The sequence below is a fragment of the Schistocerca serialis genome, chromosome 2 (genome assembly GCF_023864345.2).
Source record: "Schistocerca serialis cubense isolate TAMUIC-IGC-003099 chromosome 2, iqSchSeri2.2, whole genome shotgun sequence".
NCBI classification, from domain to species: domain Eukaryota; kingdom Metazoa; phylum Arthropoda; class Insecta; order Orthoptera; family Acrididae; genus Schistocerca; species Schistocerca serialis.
The window spans coordinates 189,040,342-189,063,395 of record NC_064639.1 but is presented as its reverse complement, the minus strand read 5'-3'; positions in this window follow the sequence as shown (position 1 = coordinate 189,063,395).

The following is a 23,054-nucleotide window of genomic DNA, read 5'->3' as shown; positions in this document are numbered from 1 at the left end:
TAACTGTAGAGTACATGTCTTTACTGTGTGGACTATTTTGGGCGATCTGTGGACAGAGAAAAATGGCTCTGCGCAATATGGGACTTAACTTCTGAGGTCATTAGTCCTCTAGGACTTAGAAGTAATTAAACCTAACTAACCTAAGGACATCACACACATCCATGCCCGAGGCAGTATTCGAACCTGCGACCGTAGCGGTCGCCCGGTTCCAGACTGTAGCGCCTAGAACCGCTCGGCCACCCCGGCCGGTCTGTGGACAGAGACTTGATGCTGTAAACCACTCTGTCCTATTGGTAGTCGGTGAAATAGCTGTTCATCGTGCCATACCATTTTGAGGGAAGCAATCTCTACAACAAAATTTTAACTGTTGACTAACTGCCGAAATGTGTGTCAGACGGAGCACAGATGGAATGCAGACATGTTTGGGTCCTGAATAATAAGCCAAATTGCTTCAGGAGTTGCATAGTTATTTAAATAGGTCACCATGGTCCACTCCCACAGGCACTGCTACCCTCAGCCCCCCTCCCCCCCCCCCTCCATCGAGAACGACTGCTCTGTTACAGAGGGTAGAGCGAATGAATACTCCTCTGCGTTAAGTCAGAATCGCTGTTGGGAACCTGTGAAGCGCCTCGGATGATAGTAAATCTTTAGTAGAGATCAGTTAATTTTTCACGAGTCTTACAAGCCGTCGTTCTACCGCACCACTCTCGGCTGTTGCTCATTCAGCTACGTGTTGAATTCTAGTTGACATCCGTCCAGTCAACTCAGCGAATGCGCGCCCAGGAGAAGATATCAACGACCCTGGCACCACGGCGGACTGCCGGCGAACAGGTGCCGCCATTTCGGCCTGGATGCTCCAGATTCTACGATGACCCTTGACGACCCATCCGCGGTGTACCTGGCGTTGGTAGTCGAGTGGTCGGTTGATCTCCTCCCTGCCTCTGGTAGTAGGTTTCAACATCCGAAGAAGCCTGAGTGTTGAACAGGGACGTGGACACCAAGAGATTCTGTTTCTGGCTTCCACGTCTAAGTCTGGTACTGGCAACAACCTCCATCACCAGATGGTAGGCGGCGAACAGCGCGAAGTTCATCAGGTGAAGGCCATCATCTAGAGCACACCGTCGTCAAGTTCATAGACTGTGCTGGAGCATCTAGGACATAGATTCACTAAAGTGTCGCAATCGTAGAATCGGGAGCTGTTAGTGTGAATGCCGTCGATCCCAATGATCAACTCGTGGCGAGAGCTGGAGAACTGGAGTATTTAAAAGGCATTACCGCGAGGCTGTCCCCCTCCTTAGCTGAGTGGTAACGTGCACTCCTCCCATGCAAGCGGGCGCGGGTTCGATTTCCAGCCGGGATGGTGATGACTTCTGTTCGAGGACTGGGTGTTGTGTTGTCCTCATCATCATTTCGTCCTCATCGCCGACGCGAAGGTCGCCCAATGTGGCATCGAATGAAATAAGACTTGCACTTGGCGGCCGAACTTCCCCGAATAGGGGCCTCTCGGCTCACGATGCCATAGGCTACGACGCAAGGCTCGGTCAGTAACGACCGAATGTGTCCTCTTTATTCTGCTACAAACTGTTAAGTGATGTATCGGCCCCTCGCTATGTTCTCTTACGAGGGAGGTACATTTTCTTCCAACATGCCTTGCCAGCTTACGATTATACTTGTCTCCCTTCCTTTGGTTTTATTTCGTAGTCTGCTTTCCGCTCAATGCTTTTTCCTCATTCGGCAGACAATATTGTCGACCTTACCCATATGCGACATGCTGGCTTGATTCCTGCTTCCGCCTCTGTCTGTGGCATGGCATGAATATCCCTGTTGCAATGTGAGAGACTTTTAATCAAAATTTTCTATTTTCTACTCCTTTATATTCTCTGCTGTAAAACTATGAAGAATAAACTTACCCGCGCGCCAACTGCCCTCTGGTCAAACGCCCAGAGGACAGTATTGTAGCCAGCCGTTGTGGCCGAGCGGTTCCAGGCGGTTTAGTACGGAACCGCGCTGCTGCTACGGTCGCGGGTACCAATCCTGCCTCGGGCACCGATGCGTATGATGTCCTTAGGTTAATTAGGTTTAAGTAGTTCTACGTCTGGGGGACTGATGACCTCAGATGTTGTCCCATAGTGCTCAGGGCCATTTGAGCCATTTGACAGTATTGTACCTTGGAATACTTTTCGAATACTTTCGAACAATAAAAGGTTCAGATATTCCCTTATTCTATTTTTAAGTGATGCCATTCACTTTTTCGTGTGCTCCAATGTTCTTCTGTAGACACAACCATCACTCTGGAAAAGTGAAGAATCTCTCATTGCGAAAAAATTTTTCAATGTACAACACGGTCTTGCACCTCAGAACAGATATTCTATTGGAACCAATAAAATTTGTCACTAATCTATTTAACAGTCTATTATTTGTTACGTTACTATTCGACTACACACCAACAACCAGCGACATGAAGTGGAATATAAGTATTATTAAAAACCGGTCAGAAACTAAATATATTTCGGAATAAAAAGTATTCCAAACAAACATATATTTTGTTTTTGAAGACAGGTAAAATTGTTCAGATACTAAGAAACCTCAGTTCATTTGCAAATTTACCCGTTTCGTGGCAAAAGACCTTCTACTTGAACGTGCAAAATGGTGCACTACCAACGATGTATAGCTTAACCACATACATTATATTTAACTAAATTGAAAAAAGGTATAGAATTTAATTGGCATACAATTGTGGAACTGAAGAAAATTGAAAAACAGGTATAGAATTTAATTGGCATAAAATTGTGGAACTGAAGAATGAACAATATGTTTCAAATACGATGTCTAGCCATATTAATGTGGCGACCTGTCAAAAGCCTGAATAACCACCTTTTGTCCCGGCCGCTGTGGCCACGCGGTTCTAGGCGCTTCAGTCTGGAACCGCGTGACCGCTACGGTCGCAGGTTCGAATCCTGCCTCGGGCATGGGTGTGTGTGATGTCCTTGGGTTAGTTAGGTTTAAGTAGTTCTAAGTTCTAGGGGACTGATGACCTCAGATGTTAAGTCCCATAGTGCTCAGAGCCATTTGAACCACCTTTTGTAATGCGGACCGGTGCGAGACGTACAGGAAGAGCATCAGTGAGGTTCTGGAAGGCGCCGGCGGGTAGGGCTATGCATGCTGACTCCAGTCCCGTGGCCAGCTGCGCCAGGTTTCTCGACTGAGGATCCATGGCGCAAACAGCCCGATCGTGGTGATCCCACTGATTCTAGGTTGTGCTAAATCCGGGGACTTTGGTGGCCAGAAGAGTAAGGTAAACTCATCCTGTAAAATGTAAACTTTCACGACCGGAAGCGTCACAACTAATGAAATGTTCCGGAATATTATGCCACGGTTGAATGGATTTCACTTTACGACGCAACGTTTCACACCAAATCTACGGAGGAAATTTTCAAGGGAGATCGTGGTTGCTTTGAATGTCCGATCCACACGCCCTGGCTCGCTAGTGACTACTGCAAAATCCTGCTTCCGCGTGCATGCGCGCAGTGGCGTGACGTCACAAGCCTTGAATGCGCGAGCGCAATTGGCCACTGTCGACTGCCGTCGTCCGCCATCCTCCGGCCTGCTCCCTTCCGAGGTTTGTGTTCAAAATGTTCAAATATGTGTGAATTCTTAAGGGACCAAACTACTCAGGTCATCGGTCCCTAGACTCACACACTACTTAAACTAACTTAAACGAAATTATGCTAAGAACAAAACACACACCCATGACCGAGGGAGGAATCGAACTTCCGGCGGGAGTGGCCGCGCAATCCGTGACATGGCGCCCAAGACCGCACGGCCACTCCGCGCGGCTCGAGGATTGTTTCATTTCAGAAGTGTCACGCCGTGCACGCAGCCAGCGATGTGTTAGCAGCAATGCCGAGCGTCGACACTCACTGGACGTGCAGCTGCGGTACTTGGGTACAAGTTCCAGCCTTCGTCGCCAAGGAGCAGTTGTCAGCACGGATTCATGGACGAGGCGCCTGCTGCGGAGGCCCGTATGCGGCAACGTTCGCTGAACGGTCTTTGAGGAGACACTGTTGGTAGCCCGTTGCTTCATCTTGGCGGTCAGATCCTCAGCAGTTACAGGCCTATTCGCCCGTATACATTCCCTGTCATCTATGGCTTGTGGCCCCGGCGCCGCTTTTGGACAGCGCCATTTTGTAATGCGTGGTATACTTTAACCACAGCGGTACGCAAACAAGTTTATAAACGTATCCGTTTCGGAAATGCTTCCACCCTTGACCCAAAAACAAATGCATACGATGATGCACTTTCGGACATCAGATAAATCGCTCTTTTCCGCCTTATGGCCGGCCAGTGTGGCCGAGCGGTTCTAGACGCTTCAGTCTGGAACCGCGCGACCGCTACGGTCGCAGGTTCGAATCCTGCTCCGGCATGGATGTGTGTGATGTCCTTAGGTTAGTTAGGTTTAGGTAGTTCTAAGTTCTAAGGGACTGTTGACCTCAGATGTTAAGTCCCATAGTGCTCAGAGCCATTTGAACCAGCCGCCTTATGACAATGGACCAAAACAAAATTTTCAGACACTCTGTCACCAAAATCGTACTGAAACAGCGGATGACAGACTAAAGGCCGAAATACTAAATGTCTTTTTCCAGTGCCGTTTCACAGAGGAAGACTGCACCGTAGCTCCTTCTCTAGATTGTCGCACAGATGAGAAAATGGTAGATATCGAAATAGATGACTGAGGGGTAGAAAAACAATTAAAATCGCTCGAAAGAGGAAAAGCCGCTGCACGTGATGGGATACCAGTTCGTTTTTACACAGAGTACGCGAGGGAACTTGCCCCCATTCTTGCAGCGGTGTACCGTAGGTCTCTAGAAGAGCGTAGCGTTCCAAAAGATTGGAAAAGGGCACAGGTCATCCCCGTTTTCAACAAGGGACGTCGAACAGATGTGCAGAACTATAGACCTATATCTCTGACGTCTATGAGTTGTAGAATTTTGGAACACGTATTATGTTCGAGTATAATGACTTTTCTGGAGACTAGAAATCTACTCTGTAGAAATCAGTATGGGTTTCGAAAAAGACAATCGTGTGAAACCCAGCTCGCGCTATTTGTCCACGAGACTCAGAGGGGCACAGACACGGGTTCCCAGGTAGATGCCATGTTTCTTGACTTCCGCAAGGCGTTTGATACAGTTCCCCACAGTCGTTTAATGAACAAAGTAAGAGCATATGGACTATCAGACCAATTGTGTGATTGGATTGAAGAGTTCCTAGATAACAGAACGCAGCATGTCATTCTCAATGGAGAAAAATCTTCCGAAGTAAGAGTGATTTCAGGTGTACCGCAGGGGAGTCTCGTAGGACAGTTGCTATTTACAATATATGTAAATGACCTTGTGGATAACATCGGAAGTTCACTGAGGCTTTTTGCGGATGATGCTGTAGTATATCGAGATGTTGTGACAATGGAAAATTGTACTGAAATGCAGGAGGATCTACAACGAATTGACGCATGGTGCAGGGAATGGCAACTGAATCTCAATATAGACAAGTGTAATGTGCTACGAATACATAGAAAGAATGATCCTTTATCATTTAGCTACAAAATAGCAGGTCAGCAACTGGAAGCAGTTAATTACGTAAATTATCTGGGAGTAGGCATTAGGAGTGATTTAAAATGGAATGACGATATAAAATTAATCGTCGGTAAAGCGGATGCCAGACTGAGATTCATTGGAAGATCCTAAGGAAATGCAGTCCGAAAACAAAGGAAGTAGGTTACAGTACGCTTGTTCGCCCACTACTTGAATACTGCTCTCCGATGTGGGATCCATACCAGATAGGGATGATAGAAGAAATAGAGAAGATCCAACGGAGAGCAGCGCGCTTCGTTACAGGATCATTTAGTATTCGCGAAAGTGTTATGGAGATGACAGATAAACTCCAGTGGAAGACTCTGCAAGAGGTACGCTCAGTAGCTCGGTACGGGCTTTTGTTGAAGCTCCGGGGACATACCTTTACCGAGGAGTCAATCAGTATATTGCTGCCTCCTACGTATATCTCGCGAAGAGACCATGAGGATAAAATCAGAGAGAAACGTACAGCACTCAAAATATTTACGAATACTGCAGAAAAAATAGCTCTAAGCACTATGGGACTTACCATCTGAGGTCATCAGTCCCCTAGACTTAGAACTATTTAAAGCTAACTAACCTAAGGACATTACACACATCCATGCCCGAGGCAGGGGTCGAACCTGCGACCGTAGCAGCAGCGCGGTTCCAGACTGAAGCGCCTAGAATCGCTCGGCCACAACGGCCGGCAATGCTGCAGAAAACAGAACCTCGTTCCTCACGACAAAGGAAAATTTCGGAAACAGCTTATAGCAGTCTCTAGCGACTATTCGACTCCTCCCATGAACGATGGACCTTGCCGTTGGTGGGGAGGCTTGCGATGCCTCAATGATACAGATAGCCGTACCGTAGGTGCAACCACAACGGAGGGGTATCTGTTGAGAGGCCAGACAAACGTGTGGTTCCTGAAGAGGGGCAGCAGCCTTTTCATTAGTTGCAGGGGCAACAGTCTGGATGATTGACTGATCTGGCCTTGTAACATTAACCAAAACGGCCTTGCTGTTGTGGTACTGCGAACAGCTGAAAGCAAGGGGAAACTACAGCCGTAATTTTTCCCGAGGGCGTGCAGCTTTACTGTATGATTAAATGATGATGGCGTCCTCTTGGGTAAAATATTCCGGAGGAAAATAGTCCCCCATTCGGATCTCCGGGTGAGGACTACTCAGGAGGACGTCGTTATCAGGAGAAAGAAAACGGGCATTCTACGGATCGGAGCGTGGAATGTCAGATCCCTTATTAGGGCATGTAGGTTAGGAAATTTAAAAAGGGAAATGGATAGGTTAAAGTTAGATATAGTGGGAATTAGTGAAGTTCGTTGGAAGGAGAAACAAGACTTCTGGTCAGGTGAATACAGGGTTATAAATACAAAATCAAATAGGGGTAATGCAGGAGTAGGTTTAATAATGAATAAAAAATAGGAGTGCGGGTAAGCTACTACAAACAGCATAGTGAACGTATTATAGTGGCCAAGATAGACACGAAGCCCATGCCTACTACAGTAGTCAAGTTTATATGCCAACTAGCTCTGCAGATGACGAAGAAATTGAAGAAATGTATGATGAGATACAAGAAATTAATCAGGTAGTGAAAGGAGACGAAAATTTAATAGTCATGGGTGACTGGAATTCGAGATTAGGAAAACGGAGAGAAGGAAACACAGTAGGTGAATATGGATTGGGGCTAAGGAATGAAAGAGGAAGCCGTCTGTTAGAATTTTGCACAGAGCATAACTTAATCATAGCTAACACTTGGTTCAAGAATCATAAAGAAGGTTGTATACATGGAAGAATCCTGGAGATACTAAAAGGTATCAGATAGATAATATAATGGTAACACAGGTTTTAAATTGTAGGACATTTCCAGGGGCAGATGTGGACACTGACCACAATCTATTGGTTATGAACTGTAGATTAAAACTGAAGAAATTGCAAAAAGGTGGGAATTTAAGGAGATGGGACCTGAATAAACTGACTAAACCAGAGGTTGTAGAGAGTTTAAGGGAGAGCAGAAGGGAACAACTGACAGAAATGGGGGAAAGAAATACAGTAGAAGACGAATGGGTAGCTCTGAGGGATGAAGTAGTGATGGCAGCAGAGGATCAAGTAGGTAAAAAGACGAGGGCTAGTAGAAATCCTTGGGTAACAGAAGAAATGTTGAATTTAATTGATGAAAGGAGAAAATATAAAAATGCAGTAAATGAAGCAGGCAAAAAGGAATACAAACGTCTCAAAAATGAGAACTACAGGAAGTGCAAAATGGCTAAGCAGGCATGGCTAGAGGACAAATGTAAGGATGTGGAGGCTTATCTCACTAGGGGTAAGATAGATACAGCCTACAGGAAAATTAAAGAGACATTTGGAGAAAAGAGAAGCACTTGTATGAATATCAAGAGCTCAGATGGAAAACCAGTTCTAAGCAAAGAGGGGAAAGCAGAAAGGTGGAAGGAGTATATAGAGGGTCTATACAAGGGCGATGTACTTGGAAATGGAAGAGGAAGTAGATGAAGATGAAACGGGAGATACGATACTGCGTGAAGAGTTTGACAGAGCACTGAAAGACCTGAGTAGAAACAAGGCCCCGGGAGTAGACAACATTCCATTGGAACTACTGACGGCCTTGGGAGAGCCAGTCCTGACAAAACTCTTCCATCTGGTGAGCAAGATGTACGAGACAGGCGAAATACCCTCAGACTTCAAGAAGGATATAATAATTCCAATCCCAAAGTAAGCAGGTGTTGACAGATGTGAAAATTATCGAACTAACAGTTTAATGAGTCACAGCTGCAAAATACTAACACGTATTATTTACAGACGAATGGAAAAACTGATAGTAGCCGACCTGGGGGAAGATCAGTTTGGATTCCATAGAAATGTTGGAACACGTGAGGCAATACTGACCTTACGACTTATCTTAGAAGAAAGATTAAGGAAAGGCAAACATACGTTTCTAGCATTTGTAGACTTAGAGAAAGCTTTTGACAATGTTGACTGGAATACTCTCTTTCAAATTCTAAAGGTGGCAGGGGTAAAATACAGGGAGCGAAAGGCTATTTACAATTTGTACAGATACCAGATGGCAGTTATAAGAGTAGAGGGACATGAAAGGGAAGCAGTGGTTGGGAAGGGAGTGAGACAGGGTTGTAGCCTCTCCCCAATGTTATTCAATCTGTATATTGAGCAAGCAGTAAAGGAAACGAAAGAAAAGTTCGGAGTAGGTATTAAAATACAGCTAGAAGAAATAAAAATTCTGAGGTTCGCTGATGACATTTTAATTCTGTCAGAGACAGCAAAGGGCTTGGAAGAGCAATTGAATGGAATGGACAGTGTTTTGAAAGGAGGATATAAGATGAACATCAACAAAAGCAAAACAAGGATAATGGAATGTAGTCGAATTAAGTCGGGTGATGCTGAGGGAATTAGATTAGGAAATGAGACACTTAAAGTAGTAAAGGAGTTTTGCTATTTGGGGAGCAAAATAACTGATGATGGTCGAAGTAGAGAAGATATAAAATGTAGACTGGCAATGGCAAGGAAAGCGTTTCTGAAGAAGAGAAATTTGTTAACATCGAGTGCAGATTTAAGTCTCAGGAAGTCGTTTCTTAAAGTATTTGTATGGAGTATAGCCATGTATGGAAGTCAAACATGGACAATAAATAGTTTGGACAAGAAGAGAATAGGAGCTTTCGAAATGTGGTGCTAAAGAAGAATGTTGAAAATTAGGTGGGTAGATCACGTAACTAATGAGGAGGTATTGAACAGGATTGGGGAGAAGAGAAGTTTGTGGCGCAACTTGACTAGAAGAAGGGATCGGCTGGTAGGACATGTCCTGAGGCATCAAGAGAACACAAATTTATCATTGGAGGCCAGTGTGGAGGGTAAAAATCGTAGAGGGAGACCAAGAGATGAATACACTAAACAGATTCAGAAGGATGTATGTTGCAGTAGGTACTGGGAGATGAAGGAGCTTGCACAGGATAGAGTAGCATGGAGAGCTGCATCAAACCAGTCTCAGGACTGAAGACCACAACAACAACAACAGTGCCTATTCCTTCATGTGATTCTAAAACTGGTGACTAGGCTGAAACATCGATCAGGAAACATCGTGTGCTCCTGTGTACACTGTCCTCAAGGTGCAACATTCTCCCCTACTAAATTTGGTTTAAACTGCCCTAAAGGTTCCAGAGCTATGAAGGAACACGCATACCGACGCTGAAAGTCTTGCGATGATCCATGACATTTCCATACTTGAAAATTTCACAACAAGTGTTGCTCTTTAAGGTGTCCGCTCATTCATGCTGTACTCCTGATCTAGTTCGTGCTTGTCTGTAAGCTTGCATCTAGATAGTCTTCACAGTGACAACTCTCTTAAAAGGAAGAAGGAAGGTAATAGTTTAATGTCCAGTGGATGACGTGCACGTTAGTGCTGGAGATTAGCGGCGAACAGGGCATACACTATCTGATCAAAAATTTATGAACACCCATATGTAATGCGGAATTGACCACCAGATGCCATGAGATTTGGAACCGGCCACAGTAAAAGGAGATGGCTAATATTTTGTTCTCAGTAGAGGAATATTAACACCAGAAGGGGCGGACAGGAGTCGTCAATGTTCGCTGGTCATCGGATGTCACCTGAGTAACAAATTCATCAGGGAGATTTTAACTCTTCTAATGCTGCCTAATTCGATGTCGGTGATGTGTGAACTGGACCGGAGAAGTCAACCATTCTAAGACTGTGTAAGTCAACTGTTGGTAATGTGTGAAGTAACAACCACATCTAAACCAAAACCAGGCAGCCTTATACACTGCCGGACAGGGACAGTCGAGAGTTTCGGAGGTTGCTTGTGAAAAATCGCACGAAATCAGCGGAAGGAATTCCAAAATGCAACCAGCTACTAGCTAGCACAACGACTGCACATCTGGGGTGGAAAGATGTGCTACAGTGATCTAGCAGCTTTTCATAAGCCACATTTCTCTGTAATAGGTACAAAGCGACACTTAAGGCAATGTAAAGAGCAAGAGTGCGTATGACTGGAAACTGGTGATTTCAAGTGATGAATCACGCTGAACTCCCTGGCTGTCCGACGCCAGGGTTTGAGTTTGGCCAATATCTGGAGAACGTTACCTGCCATCACACGTCGAGCCAACAGTGAATTACGAAGGAGGTGGGGTTACAATATGGCAGTCTGTCTCACGGTTAGGGTGCGTTCCCCGTATAACACTTAAGGAAACGTTGATGTGGAAGGATTTGTACACATTTAACAGCATTGTGTACTGCGTACAACAGAGGATTATTTCGGAGATGATAATCACTTGTATCAGCATGGTAATACCCGCTGTCATAAAGCAGCATCTGCCATGGACAATCGCATTCCTGGCAGACTCCCTCCACCCTCCCCGCCCCCCAGAGTGCCGACTTGAACCCAATGGAGAGCCTGTAGGATGAGTTTCAGTGTCAGCTTCGTTCCAGAGCCCAGTGTCCAAAATCAGGGTCTTCTCTGGTTTCTCTCCCTGAGGAACAATGTGCTGTCATTCGTCCACAGACATTCACACAACTCATTGAAAGTGTCCCCAGCACTCTCCAAGCCATCGTAAAGTCAAAAGGTGGACATACCATATAAACGTCCACTAATATGTATCTACATTCCTTTTGATCATATATTATAGATGGTGAGAGCAATGAGTTGCGTTCTTTTAAAGGAACTGTCTTTAAATTTGCGTGACATGATTTAGCAGAATTACGAATAACCTAAATCAGAATATCTGAGATATGGGGATTCTGAACCTTAGTCTTAACCACTTTAATACCTTACTCGGTAAAGACGAAAACGCTGTTGTCGGCTAGATAGACTTCATGGAAAGGTATCTCAAGTGTTCGCCGCTATAATGGTGGAGACACCTGATAAGCTTTTGAACAATGGTTACAGCTGTTTCTGCAAATGTTTACAGTTATCTATGTTACTTGCCCGTTCTCGACACTAGGGAAACATATTTCATCGATGACTCTAATACATTTCATAATGAGACAAGTTGTTTGATCTTAATCATATCTGTATATGTGTTTGATGTATATGTTTTCGCTACTTAAGATTTGTACAATAATATCGCGATAAATATTAAGCCTGGCGGCAAAAGGGTTTCAGGTAAAACTTGTTGCAGAAGAAGGGGTCACAACATAATTACATTACTCTTTTCCTCAGTGACACTGTAGTGTATTCAATGAGATCAATTTTTAGTGGAAAACTGCACATTTTATTGCATATCACGATTTTGTACTAAAAGCTAATCAGCATTTCTTTAGAACTTGATTTTATTATCCTGCTGTGTACAACGGAGGAACTGTTCGGTTAAAATTCTGTTTTGAAAGGAATCACTATTTCAATTTGCCTGCGATGAATCTAAATACAAACAAACCTACAAAAACGACAAAAATTTATCTTGGTGTTGTCAGGAAAATTTCACAGAAACTCTTAAGAGGTGTTATAGAACTAAACTACTACTTAGCCCCACTATTTTATGTGCATCACTTTCGCATTAGGTAAAAGAAACATCAGAACTACAATTTCATCAAACTACGTGCTCATCTGCGTGCTATAATTTACCAGGAGCTTCACTCAATACCTAGGACCGTTTAAAAAGATTCATTATGTGAAAGTTAAAAAGTTCATCACAAGTGTATATTGTTACTTTCCTCTTTTTCTCATCCAGTGACGAATTCTTCGCTAGACAAACGGTAGCCGTTAAGCCTCTGTGTGAGCTTGAACCTAATTTTGAGATCATGATATTTTCTCGATATAGTAATTGTTGGTTCACTCTTCCAGAAACGACACAGTATATATTTTTTCACGTTTCTGCTGTACGACCTGTTTGTTGGCTCTGAGCACTACGGGACTCAACTTCTGAGGTCATTAGTTCGCTAGCACTTAGAACTAGTTAAACCTAACTAACCTAAGGACATCACACACATCCATGCCCGAGGCAGGATTCGAACCTGCGACCGTAGCGGTCTCGCGGTTCCAGACTCCAGCGCGGAAGGAATTCCAAAATGCAACCAGCTATTAGCTAGGACAACGACTGCACATCTGGGGTGGAAAGATGGGCTACAGTGATCTAGCAGCTTTTCATAAGCCACATTTCTCTGTAATAGGTACAAAGCGACACTTCAGGCAATGTAAAGAGTAAGAGCCGGCTGACCTCTTTGTTAACTCATTATTTAGACAGGACGAGTCTTGATTCGTCTCTTATGCTATTTAAAGTCATTAATTCCAGGAGGAATGGCCGATATACGATAAATGACAGGAACGATCACTCAAAATAAAATAGGATATTAAACATTGGCTCTAAAAATCCCACCTAAAGGGCTATGAGTATTTGTTCATCTTCGATACTGCGAAACAAATCTCTTCTACTGCAAGCTCTGTATTTTTCATATTTTGAGGGGTGGTGGAATGGACAAAAGCAAGGAGAACGTACCAGTAAACATGAGCTCTAAAGGGCGTACCTTGAGAGCAGTGTGTTCTTGTTCATCTTCGCTCTTCACTGAAGAAGTGCTCATAGCTCTTAAACTACACATTTTAGGACCCACGTTTATTAGACCTTTTCGCTCGAATCATCGTTGTTGTCATATTGTAGTTTAATAAATATGTAATGTACTGAATCGACTGTGAGAAAGCTAAATGGCAAAGACGTTATCTGAGAGACTATGATAATTATATCGTTGACTCGGAATATTACTCTCTCTGTGGTTTACTCGTAACCAGGGGGGCGCAGAAAGCTATGCGCAGAAAGCAACGTGTTTTCTCAGTTGTGCGCATGACGCCACGGTCGACGCAGCTGAGCCAAACAGTACACAGTTCGAATTGTGTGTGATTGTTTTTCTTGTGTTGTTTTGTGTTTGAAGGAGTATTTTGATTGAGTTGTTTCTTCTGAGGTACTCAGTCAACAGCGGAAACAGTCGGAATTCGGGAGTGTTAACGGTTTTTGCTGTAATCGATATTTGATTCGGAACTGAAATAGTTAGCGATAGTGGACAGCGGAATCAACGTTGTGTTCTCCAGCTCTATAGTTTATGGTTCGTCCTGTGAAATTGTTATTGGAGAATCTAAAGGTGAGTGAGAAAATTAATTTTTACAATGCCAGGCTGTGCTGTAACGGGCTGTTTTTCCTACAACTGGAGCACAAAGGCAACTGACGTAATGTATCACAGTTTCCCGAGTAATGAAACATTACAAAAACTATGGTTGTCGAAATGTTGTAGGAAAGACAGTGTAAATGTTGCGCATGCAAGAATATGTTCTCGCCATTTCGCAGAAACAGATTACTTAAGGGATTTACAGTCTGAATTGCTTAACTTGCCCCGAAGAAGAATGCTCAAGCCAGATGCAGTTCCTTCGCGCAATTTGCCGTGCAGTAGTGCGACTGTCAATGTGTCACCAGCAACAGAAGACAGAACCAAATGGTATAAGAAACGAGAACTACATAAGAAATCTCTGGAAACTCTGGAAAAGCTGTCACCAAATAAGAAACATCATAATAACAGCACATGTACAGATGACAGTTTTTTTTTGAGACACAGATAAAGTAGTAGTAGTAGTAGTAGAGGTGTTTGTGGGCGCACGACAGCAAGGTCTTCAGCGCCCGTGCAGCATCATAGTGAGACGGGTGTCAAGAAAAAAGAAAACCTCAGAACAGGGACATAAAACGGAACAGAGAACACGTGGAACAATCATCGAAAAAATGGGCTCACCCACACTGAAGTGTGGGATGATGCAGGGCGTCAGCAGTAAAACGTGGACAATACAGGAAGAAAATGGTAGAGAGAGCTAAAACATTGGAGCAGATGGAAGTGGCTGGCTGACCACAAGGAAAAAAGGGAGGAGTCAGCCACTCTGCAACACACTAAAACCTCCAGCCTAAAAGTTTAGGCCAGAGTCCAGACACATCACAAAACTTAAAAACCCTTGCCACACACGTCTCATCGTCAGCTAAAATACAAGGGAGATCCCCAACAACCTGTGCTTCTGCCCTTGCATCACGGTATAAAATACAGTCGATTAAAATGTGCCGGACAGAGATGTGCACACCACAAGTGGCACAAAACGGAGGATCCTCCCGCCGTAATAAATAGCTATGCGTCACAGGACAGTGCCCAATCCGCAGACGTGTGAGGGTCACCTCTTCCCGCCTGAGCAACCGACAGGAGGAACGCCACGGCCGAGTGGTTGACTTTACCGACCGCAGTTTATTGGCCGACACCGCCAGCCATTCGGCCTCCCACAACTCCATGCACTTCCTATGGAGTGCAGCGATGACTGACTGCAAGGGGATAGGACACTGGACCACATCCTGCTCTCTGCAGGCCTCCTTGGCAGCCCGATCAGCCTGTTCATTGCCCCATATGCCGACATGACCAGTTACTTTGATGAATACTATAGCGGCTTTAGAAAGAAGGAATGCTGTTCTTACAAACAAGTGTGTGCAACTTCGAGCCCTTAAGTAAATTAATTTCAATGCGATTAAATGAATAATTTCTGATTTATTTGAGCCGAGGTTTGGAATTTCAGGTGTGTGTAAGTGTGGTTGTGATCTGACATTTTACCGATGTGTGAGGCATAAGCTGCGAAAGAATATAACTCATCAGTTTTGACTGTAATATTTTAGCAGCAGAAAAGCAGTTTAGACATCTCATTTCTGGTATAAACAAAATCTTCCGCCAAAAACTTGACGTAAACGCGCATGCCGTGTCGTCTGCTTGTGAGCGCTTGCTTCCACGCTGACGTCACTAGGCCAGCCAATGGCAGAGCAGAGCGCTTACAGCCCAACCTTATTATTTAGTAACCTTGCTCGTGTTATGTGGAGAACTATACAAGAGATACAATAAACCGTTATTATTTCATGAGAACAAAGATGAGCGTCACGACCTTTATTAGTATTTTTGGAAGTATTGAAATAGCAGAATTGTTTCACATTGAATGCGACGTGTACGCGAAGAGACGTGGACAACAGCACTCTAACCTGTAATCTCCCGTATGAATAGCTGCTAAAAATATCCAGCCGTCACTCCCAAGACTCTTCATACGCGCAACAAACAGTAATTCTTTTAACCGCACTATCAGAGACAATTTTATCACGTTGTTACGACCTTTTACTGCGAGAATAATACATCGACAACAGACAAACAAAAAATAGACAAACACATAAAAGAGTCTACCACAATATCCCTGAATATTGACCATTCCTCCTGGGACGAATTTCAGTAAACTTTCCTACCGTTGCAGCGTTCCCCTCCGTGAGGATGACGAGCTGTCTCCTGTTTCCTAGAAACTCTGCAGTCCAGTCACACTGCCACTCTCATATTACGTACATGCTTCTTTTCTTCATTATGCAGCAGTCCAGAAGTATCTGGAACTCTTTCCGTAAGTGAAGGAACACGCCATCTACCTGGGCGGCCGTATCTGGAGCTTTCTGGGTCTCGGGGCGAACAGACCGAGTTAAGTTACACATAATCGTTATTTCCAGAGCCCATGTTGAAGGCTGAAGTGGATCTTCTCGTATCCCAGAAATGTGATATGCGATCATAACACATGTCCCGAAGAGAGCAGTTTCAGTGATATCAGGATATACATTTGTGCGTCGGTTTGACGACTCTTCATTAGCACTTAAGTTTCAACTTTCACGATCATCGAAACTACCACTACTCACAACGTGTCAATGTTTACCAGCATAGCCGGCCGAAGTGGCCGTGCGGTTAAAGGCGCTGCAGTCTGGAACCGCAAGACCGCTACGGTCGCAGGTTCGAATCCTGCCTCGGGCATGGATGTTTGTGATGTCCTTAGGTTAGTTAGGTTTAACTAGTTCTAAGTTCTAGGGGACTAATGACCTCAGCAGTTGAGTCCCATAGTGCTCAGAGCCATTTTGTTTACCAGCAACACCACAGCAAGTAGTGCCAGTATCAGCACGACAGCAACCACCATCAGACAGATGTGGCTACCAGAAATAGTTCATAGTTTTACTAATCACAGGTAATTTTTCTTGCAGGCGGTGGCGCCCAAGGAGGACAGCGTGCCGGCCCTTCTCCGCGCTCTGCGCCCTCTCTACTGGACGTCGCTGGTCTTCGGCTTGCCACCCTACCGCTCTGGCTTCCCCATCTTCACAATCTCGTCGCGTGCCTACTCTGTGCTGTGGCTGTTGGCTGTCTTGCTTTTCGCCTACGTTTCGACGTGGGAGTATTCAGACGTATTGCTAACTGGCAGGATCTTCGCCGGCACCGTCAGTTCGGTTTTGAGAGAAGTCGTGAACCACGGGGCAGCCGTCTGCTGCTTAGGCACCCTATTGTTGTCCTGTGATAATCGATTCGTCTCCGTCGTCCGCGTGGCGCAGAATGTTGACCAACTTCTGAACGTAGACTTTGCAACCGAGTACCATTACGTCCGAAAAATTGCCAAAGTCGCTCTTTACTTAGCGTTCTCTGTGGTACTTGCCAACATGGGTTCCTGGGGTGCTATAAACGTCGTGTTCTTGTATGACGAGCTGTCTGAATTTATCTCAGTGCTGGTTTTGTTGCAGTTCAGCATTTTAATGCTTATTCTGAGACGGAAATTTCGTGTCGTTAACTCCGTCCTGATGGCGTACCTTACAGACTGTCAGGCGTCGCACGTAAATCCGAACACCAGTCTGTTTAAAAAATTTGGTTCACTTCCGATGCAATTAGCTGACGAACGCGGAGATATAATTTTCAGGCCACCTGACAAAATTACGCCGTCCCAATTGCGTTTCAATGGAAATTACATTAATAGGCTTAGGTTCGCTCATTTTCGCCTCAAGCTGGAAGCAGTGTCAGCTACTGGCATTTACGGAGTCCCGATTATTGCAGTGGTCATGCAGTCGCTGTTTTCTGCCATCGAGACCATATTTATGATATCGGGTGGCCGCGTCAGCGAGCACAGCCTGTTACCTGTTGCCTTAGTGGTCGATCTCACAGGCATTTTCGGAAGGATACTCGCCCTCAGCATAATCTGCCAGATGACGGTGTCGGAAGCTGAGTACACGGGAGTTCTCTCTGAGCAGCTCCTACTGCTGGTCAACACAGGTGAGATCCAACTTACAACTTGTTTATTCTGGGAGAAAGCAAGTCCTCGGATAAGTAAACTAGCACTACTTGGGGCGAAAGAAAAAGAAAGCTGAAATTTGTTCTGTACACATTGATGTCATTATAGATGCAGAACTCGAAGAGTTGGCGAAGGATTGTGGTGTTGAAAGAACCAACCCCTTACTTGCCTGAAGAAATTAGAATCGGTGAGATAGGTGTATGAATCCCCATTCTCCTCATTGCAAGTCCTGAATCTTAATTACTACGGCACCGCCACTGGGCCACGACTAACCTCCTTCATTATGACTCCAGTGTGACCAGAAATTCTCCGAAGGCATACCAATCCCACACTTTTATACCCTTTCTCAGAAAAGTTCCACGACAGGTTTTCCAAAAATTAGAAAACTGCACTATCACGTAATGATATTAGTTCCCTTAGCTATCTACACACAGTTGCCAACGTTTCTGGAGGTCGTGGAAGCAAGCAGGAAAATTTTCAACTGCAATGCTTGAAAGCTCATCTGCCACAGCCCGATGACGTCTGCAGCATCTAGATGAAGATTTCCTTTTAGTCGCCTTTTCATTAGTGGAAACAAGGAAAAAATCGCAGGATGAAACATTGGGCGAATATGGAGGATATGGGGTGGCAATAACAGAATGTCTCGCCAGATAATCAATAACATATAAAGCAGTATGGGGTCTTGCATTGTTATGCAGTAAGAATCAGTCTTCATAATGCCACAAATCAAGGCGGTGAGGTCAGATTGCTTTTCATAAATGTTCCAAGACTTCGATGTAAACAGTTTGGTTCACTGTCAGGCCTGGAGGAACATACACAAGATGAACTAATCCTTTACTGTCAAAGAATGCGATCAACAATGCCTTTCTTCTCGAAGGTTGCCGACGGTTTCTTTCGAGGCATTCAGCACTTTAACGCTTCGTGTGAGGGTCATACTGGTAGCACCAGCTTTTATTCCCAGCAATAATCTTTGACGTTTGGCTCTATCCAGTAGTCCAGCAGAAATTCTTTGTCTTTCCTCTTTGTGTTCTTGTCAGTATGTAGGAGACGTCGTTTGCATTAAGTTTCCGTTTCCCTAAATCATCGCGTAAAATCTTATGGCACACATCCGCATTCAAGTTAAGTTCTTCTGATATCCCACGCACAGTTATACGACTGTCTTCTTGCAACATCTGCCTTAAACGCTCAATTGGAACCGTATGTGCTGTAGACGGACGACCAGCTCTCGGATGGTCTTGCACTGAATCTCTGCCTTCGCGAGACCTTTTGTGCTATTCGAAAACAAGACTTCTTAAGAGTGCCTCGCCTGCATATGCTTGATTAATCATTGTCCACGTTTTACTAGAGGTTTTTCTGAACTCGTGCAGAATTTAAAGTTAACTCTTTGCTCACAATGAGCATGTATTGTGTCACCGTAACTAATGCGCCAAGACAGCAAACATTATGTTGTTAAGCACAGCCCTGCCACCTAGTGAGTTTGTGCTGAAACGTGGACAGGGGTATTTCGGAGAAGCACACATTACAGGTAACACAAAAACAACATTTTTTCCTTTTTAGTATAGCAAACTCATAAATAAAAAATCCTGTCTTGGAAATTTTCTGAGAAAGAGAGTAATAGCTCACTGTTACTCATAGGTGCAGTTAGACACCAACAAAGAATATCCATCACGTCACTAAAAGAGGTGATTGGATTTTTATGTACAGCTAATGAACTCACCATACAAAATGATTATATAAAAGTCTGTGAGTATTTTTCGCTCATTGTATTGAGTAAATTAATAGAGGAATTTATCGTAACGGTGCACACGAGCTTTCCCGTTCGGTCCACAGTAACTCTGCCGCCAGTCTAACGAGCCACGTCATTACAGGGTCCTGAAGTTCCTCATGAAGTTCATGATGAAACGTCATTCGGCTCAATCCTTCTGCATCTTCCGAAAAAGATGGAAAGTCCCTCTGATCTAAACTTAGTTCTCCATGGAGGGTGGTCCATTGAATGGTTGAAGTTGTGAGATGGTGTAGTGGCAGCACTGGGACGTGGTATCGCAGCGGAACGACACTTGAATGGCAGCTTGCCTCTTGCTTTGTTCTGAATGAATAAGCCTAGGTTTTCGTGGATAATGAAGTGGTTTGGTGGCTGAAAATCCATCTCAAATAAGAAACTGATGAACCTGGTGACTAACTGACTCGACAAACTGGAGGATGACATTCCTCAGCTTGTAAAGAAAATCTTTCCACTGTCATAACAAACATTTCAATCGAGTTGGTGATTATACTGAAAAGTAAGTGTATATGTATGAAGCAGCTATAAAAAAATCCCTTTCTGATATTGGCACTTGCATTGGGAAAGCGGAAGTATACGAAATTGGTTCACATGGTTCAAATGGCTCTAAGCATTATGGGACTTAACATCTGAGGTCATCAGTCCCCTAGAACTTAGAACTACTTAAACCTAACTAACCTAAGGACATCACACGCATCCATGCCCGAGGCAGGATTCGAACCTACAACCGTAGCAGCAGCGCGGTTCCGGACTGAAGTTCCTAGAACCGCTCGGCCACAGCGGCCGGCTGTATATGAAATAAAATCTCAATATTTTGAGATGAAGTATGTATTCAAACAGGAAGAAACTTTAGAATAAGATTAAATGAACAAAATAATAAAGAGCGGTACATAAGCGGTAGCAAAGAAACTTACGATATGAGCAGCACTAGAGAAGCATCATGGACAGCTTGTATATATTTCATTCAGAAGAAAAAGGTTGGTTCCAGTCAAATACAGAGAAAATAGAAATGTTTAAAGTTTTATTATCCATGCGTTCTAAATGGTGATACCAGGCAACTGCTTCTTCTCAATATGTTCCATTATGTTCCCTTACACTTCAGTCATTTTTCTGATTTCTTCGTCTGTGATACAGTCTAATGGTGAGACACAAGTACTTTGTCTCCAGTAATGGATTTCCATTACTTGCAATCGATCTTTTTCTCTCTTTTTTAATTCCAAAACGTGTTGAACGAGAAGACAGAAGAGAGAAGAGTCCAGTGGGAATTCCTGGGCCCAATTTTGAGACGTTCTTCCGAAAATCAGTCACCAACCGAATTTCCTTAGTAGTAACTGAGTTCTATGTTGAGAATTTGTAACATCCACTGTAGGAAAAAGTCGTAACGCTACGAGGGACTTGCGCCACATGGTCAGCAAGCGTGTTTCTCCATCCGAAAGATGATGTCCATTCAAATTTCCCACTGTGGGGATGCAAATCAGGTTTACTTTAAATACACGATGTAACGGCCATATGCGTTAGTTGCCTTTGAGACTGGACGTGGTAGATTGTTGTTAGTCAAGAATAGCTTTAGGGCGACAAAGACACAGTTATCAGTATCTCACTGAGTTTGAATGGGGTCGTGTAATAGGGCTACGTGAAACTGAATGTTCATTCTGCAATACTGGAGAAAGTCTTGGCAGGAAGGTATCGACTGTACGTGACTGGCGACAGCGGTGGTGACGGGGATGTACGGTTTCAGTAAGACCGGGCTCGAGACAGCTACTTGGCACTACCGAGAGGGAAGTTCATAGTGTTCAGCATATGGCTCTGGCGCATCGTACTGCATCCGCAACAGCAATTCGAGCAGCAGTTGGCACCAAAGTGATACAACGAACTGTTATAAATCGTTTACTTAAGGAACAGTTCTGAGTCAGACGCCCTGACCACTGACCCCAAACCACCGTCATTTGCGACTTCAGTGCTGCGAAGCGAGAGAGCTCAGTGGACGGCAGGTTGGAGGTCCGTTGTGTTTTCTAATGAAAGCTAGTTCTGCCTCGGTGCAATTGATGGCCGTATGTTGGTCAGCAGGAGGCCAGTTAAGGGCCTGCAACCAACCTGTCAGTGTGACAGACACACTGGACCTCCACTTAGAGTTATGATCTGGGGTGAGATTTCGTATGACAACAGGAGTACTCTCGTGGATATCCCTCGCACCCTGACTGCAAAATTGTACGTCAGTCTGGTGATTCGACCTGTTGTGCTGCTATTCATGTGTAGCATTCCAGTGCGTGTTTTCTAACAGGATAACGCTCACCCATATGGTGCTGTCATAACCACACATACTCTACAGAGCATCGACACGTAGCCTTGGCGTGCTCGATGACCAGACATGTCTCCAGGCGAGCACAAATGAGGTACCATCGGACAACAACTCCGGCGTCATATGACTGGGTGTTGTGTGATGTCCTTAGGTTAGTTAGGTTTAAGTAGTTCTAAGTTCTAGGGGACTGATGACCATAGATCTTAAGTCCCATAGTGCTCAGAGCCATTTGAACCATTCCAGCGTCATCCACAAACAGCATTACCCGTCCCTGTGTAGATCGGCCAAGTGGAACAGGCATGAAACTCCATCACACAAAGTGACATCCGGCACCTTTACAACACAATGCACGTACGCTTGCATATCAGCATTCAACATTCTGGCGGTTACACCTGTTATTAACGTACCGGCTTTTCACATTTGCAATGGATTATCTCTCGCTTCCTTTAATCTGTGATCCTTCAATGTTAAACACTTAATTATGTTACCTAGACAAATGTATTCCAGAAATGTCACTACTCCACATTAAGTATTTTTTGGTATTGCAATTTTTTCCCGTGAGCGTATAAGGAATATAGTGAGCACATTTTGGAATGTGGGTGATCAAGCGTTGGTCACGAGGGTTCGATTGATGGCCAAGGACTGCGTTTGTGGATGATCCCCCAGCGAATATTATATTCTGTTAAATCTCAAGTGATGCCGAAATCGAAGTATATTTGTAAAATTATTTTTAGATTTTGCCACGACGGACACAAAGGTGTTTGAGTTGACAGTTAAATTATTGGTGGTAGTGATAGATACGCACCAGAATGCTACAATGTTTGGCAGTTGATTGGCAGGTGACTTTCGTCAGTGTGTAAAGAGAACCGTGTGAGAGCGTTGAGCGCGGCCCGTGTTTACGAACACTATGCCATGATATGTGTAACGGAGAGTCTTATCTGACTGACAGTGACTGTTTGCTGGTCGCTTATTTTTTCTGTGTCTAATAGCGCAATACATTTGAGGTACATAATACCAGTAGACGATATAGACAGATTTCCTTTATCTGTATATTAGTGTATAAAACAATGCGTGTTTTCCTTGTTAATACAGCTTGATAAAGGATAGTGACTTCCTGAAACATATCGCATTGTTAAATTAAATAAACCACATATCGAGACAACTGGTACGTCATATTGTCCTTAGGAATTGCTGAAGCTCTTATGGTCTTCCCAGTCACCCTGTTGTTTGGAGTCTATAGCT